General features: G+C 32.4%; 1 pseudogene; it reads right to left on the reverse strand.

Moving 5' to 3' along the window:
• Positions 1-3,452: 3,452 nt before the first annotated feature.
• Positions 3,453-4,425, reverse strand: LOC121039497 (olfactory receptor 52E4-like; annotated as a pseudogene).
• Positions 4,426-4,792: the final 367 nt, after the last annotated feature.

Here is a 4,792-nt window from a genome sequence, read left to right on the forward strand (position 1 = left end):
CAAGGAACCAGTGGCTTTGAATGTCACATTGGATCAGATGTATTTAATAGATATGTTCAAAATATTCCATCCTAAAACAGCAGAATACACATTCTTTTCGAGTGAACATGGAAAATTCTCCAGAATAGATCACATAGTAGCTCACAACACAGGCCTCAACAAATTCAAGAATATTAAAGTAATACCATTCATCTTTTCTGACCACAATGTTAATGAAACTGCAAATAACCACCAGGAAAAATCTGGAAAGGCCAAAAACACATGAAAGTTAAACAATATGCTACTAAACAATGAATGAGTGAATGAAGAAATCAAAGAGGAAATAAGAAAAGTGCATAGGAACAAACAAAAATGAAAATACAATGGTCCAAAATCTTTGGGATACAGCAAAAAAATTCTAACAGGGTAGTTTAGAGCAATACAGGCATACATCAAGAAGCAGGAAAAATCTCAAATAAACAGCCTAACCTTACACCTAAAGGAGCTAGAAAAAGAAGAACAAAAAAACACAAACCTAGCAAAATGAAGAAAATAATAAAGATTATACCAGAAAAAATTGACATAGGAACTAAGAAAATAATAGTTTCATTATTATTATTGAACTGTTGTTCAACGAAACCAATAGTTGTTTCTTTGAAAAGATCAATAAAATTAATAAATCTCTAGCCAGACTTATAAAGAAAAGAAATAAACCAAATAAACAAACTCACAAGTTAAAGAGACAAAATAATAACCAACACCACAGAAATACAAATGATTGTAAGAGAATATTATGACAACTATATGCCAATAAAGTAGACAACTAAGAATAAATGGATAAATTCCTAGAAACATATATCCTACCAAAACTAAAGCAGCAAGAAATAAAAAAAATATGAACAGACTTATTAGCAGCAAGGAGATTGAATCAGTAAAAGAAAACACATACAAACAAACAAAAACAAAACAAAACAAAACAAACAAAAGAAAACAATAAACAGAAGTCCAGAACCAGATGACATACTGTCAAGATGTTAGATCTTCCCAACTTGATGTATAGATTTCTTATAATCCCAATCAATATCCCAGGAAGTTACTTGTGTATACTGGAAAACTGATTTTATAGTTTATATGAAGTGGAACAAGAGCCCCAGAGTAGCCAATGCAATATTGAAGGAAAAGAACAAAGTTGGAGAAGTTACACTTCCTGACCTGAAGACTTACTATAAGTCTACAATAATTAAGACAGTATGGTATTGGTAAAAGAATAAATACATAGGTCAATGGAACAGAACAGAGCCAGAAATAGGTCCCCATAAATATAGTCAACACCTTTTTCAGTCAGTATCTTTAATTTTTGGACATCATAATAGTGTGTTGTATGTCACTGAGATTTTAAATAGATTTCCTAATTACTAATGATACTGAGAATGTTTTATGCAGTGATTTTCAATCTGTATATACCTTTTGATGAAAAATTCACTAAAATATCTTTTCCAATTCTATTGAATGGTTAGTTTTCTTTATCTAATTTTGAAACTACTCTGTGTATACTAAATGAAAGTCCATTATCACATATTTAATTTGCAAAATTTTCTTGAACTCTGTAACCTGTGTTTGTATTCTCTTAATTGTATTTTGGGAAAACAAAAACTCTTAAATTTTATGAAATTCAGTTCAATAATTTAAAAAGTATATCTGATTATTATTCTTTAATATAATGTGTCCTAGAAGTTTTTTTAATTTTAAGTTTTACATTTAAATTTATGATCCACTTTTACTTTATTTTTGTATGGGATGTAAGGTATAGTTTGGGGTGCATATTTTTGTATATGATCATCTAATTGTTCCAAATCTATCCATTTTGTATTGAATTACCTTATCATTTTGTTGAAAATCAACTAAGACTATATGTGCAGGTCTATTTGGGGGCTTCCTATGCTAATTTACTGATTAATTTTCATATCTTTATGCCACTAGCATTCTGTCTTTATTAAGTCCTCCAATTTTGTTAACATTGTTCAGTTACTTTACATTTCTATATAGATTTTAGAATCAGCTTTTCAATTTCTATAAGAAAAAGTCTGCTGGAAATTATATTGAAATGTGATTAAATCTATATATCAACTTGGAGAGAATAGAAATATTCACAATATCAAGACTTGGATATATGATGATTGTATATGTCTCCTTTTATATATGCCTTCAGTTTATCTTAGCAATACTTTTTAGTTATCTCTCTTCAGGTCTTACTTTTCTTTTTTAATCAAATGTGTCCCTAAATATTCTCTTTTTAGGCTATGGCAAGCAATATTTTTATTCAACTTTCTAATAGAATGCCATTAAAATAAGAAATTTAACTGTTTGTATAGTAAACTTGTATCTTCTGAACTCAATAAACTCACATATTAGAGCTAGTAGGTTTAGTATGTTACATAAGATTTTCCTACATAGAAAAAAACAGATCATCAGGTAATTTCTTCCTAATATCAATTGTTTTTATTTCCTTTTACTTACCTTAATGCATTGGCTAGAATCCCCAGTACAGAAGCAAATAGACATTATAAGAACAGGCAGCCTTGTATTTTTTTATAAAAGAGACAAAATATTCAGTCTTTCTTCATTGTGATGTAATCTATAAAATTTCATAGGCTTCCTTTATCCTAATTGTAAGTTCCTTTCTCTTTCTAGTTTTCGGAAATTTTTATCAGGAATTCATGATGGATTTTGTCAAATGTTTTTATGCATTTATTAACATCACATGTAATTACTTTTGTCTGAAATTATGGGGGGAAACATTAATTGATTTTTAAATGCAAAAATTTCCCCTGCATTTGTAAGATAAGTGCTTCTTGGTCATGATACAGGATAATGTTATATATCATTAAACTCAATTTGCATAATTTTGTTAATACTTTTTATAGCTGCATTTATGAAGGAATTTGATAACTAATTTTATTTTCATGAATGTTTTCCTCTGCCTTTGGTATCATTATAGAGATGGCAATATAGAATGGGTTCAACTCTTTAAGAAGATAAATTGAGTGATAATTAGCATGCACATTGCAATAACCCTCTGAGTGAAATTAAGAAATAGCTCCAAGATGAAAGTAACATTGGCAGACAAATAGGTAGTTGAAGGACATATTCTAAAATATTGATGCATGAATATTTCCAAAACTTGAAAAATTTTAGACCACCAAAATCTTCTTTTTTATCAATTTGTACACAAATTTTACTGCTGGCATGTCCACATGCATTCAAGAATTTGATTACATCTTTTACAAGGCCCCACAATCTTCTCTCACCTTTAGTGAGAAACGGTAGTACATAATCTATTGAAAAAATGGAAATTACATAAAGGCACCAATGAGTGTGAGTTTAAGAGACTATAATAAAGGCTGAAGTAATGTCTGAATGACCTTTACATAATCCCAATTTGGGACACCCTGAGAGATGTACAAGTTGAAGGTTAGCCTAGAAGAATTTATTAATTTTTGAATACATTTGGGTCATTCTTTATTTACAAATACTTTCACAACTCGGTCCTGAATTTGCTTTGTCCTGATTCCATAAATGACTGGATTTAAACAAGGGGGAACAACAACATACAGATTGGCCAGAAGGATGTGGATGTAGCAAGGAATATTACTACCAAATCAGTGAGCCATAAAAGAGAAAAATGCTGGTGTGTAAAATGCTAAAATGACACAGACATGGGAGCCACATGTGCTGAGTGCTTTGAGTCTGGCATCCCTGGAAGGAAGGTGGAAAACAGCTCGTAGGATCTGAACATAGGAGAGGGCAATAAGGATCAAGTCAGAAATCAGGGCAGCAATGGTATATAAGCCATAGATGATGTTGACCCTTATGTTAGCACAGGAAAGATGCACGATTCCCATGTGTTCACAGTAGGTGTGAGGAATAATGTAGTATCCACAAAAGGGCAACCATTTGAGAAGAGGGCAGAAAGGGATGACAAGAAGGACTGGCCTCCCCACTACAACAGAGGCCATGATGGCTACCACTCTGTTGGTGAGAATAGTGGTATATGTCAGTAGATAACAGATGGCAACAAAGCAGTCAGTTGCCATGCCAGCAGTACAACGGATTCCATGCCAGTGTAGGTATGGATAAAGAACATTTGGATGAAGCAGCCTTCAAATTTTATCTCCCTGAAGTTGAACCAGAAGATAGCATCTTGGGAATGGTAGAAGTGGAGAGGCCTAGATCAATAAAGGAGAGAAGAGCCAAAAATTAGAACATGGGTTGATGAAGACTCTGCTCAGTCTTGATCACAACCAGGATTGTGACATTTCCCACAAGTGCTATCAGATAAACAACAAAGAAAGGGAAAGCAATCCAGATATGGAAAGCTTCCAGGCCAGGTATACCCAGCAGAAGGAAGGCAGAGGGATTTGAAGCAGTGTCATTGACAGAGGACATCCTGCTGAGAACTGTTGGAAAATATTCTATGGTCTTCTTCAGTATTTCTGGGGAGACATAAGGCAATATATGGTGTTTGGATATCACTATATATAGTAGCATACCAATTAGACACTTAAAATCATAATGGAAAGTCATTTGAGGACAATTGACTATTAAATTCAAATTACTGACTATCCCACTTAATATTCCATGGGAACTGTGGAAGTTAGAAACAGTCTTTTCTGGTGGTAGTGTGGTGTAGTGATCCATGATCATCTTTAGCTCATTCTTTTGTGAAATCCTCATCTATATTCACTAGTACCAGCTGAAAACGCTGCCAGTAAGCAAAACTTGTATTACATTTTCAAGTTACTTTGATTAGTTG

This window comes from Herpailurus yagouaroundi, unplaced genomic scaffold (assembly GCF_014898765.1).
Source record: "Herpailurus yagouaroundi ecotype Mexico unplaced genomic scaffold, PumYag 180, whole genome shotgun sequence".
NCBI lineage: Eukaryota > Metazoa > Chordata > Mammalia > Carnivora > Felidae > Herpailurus > Herpailurus yagouaroundi.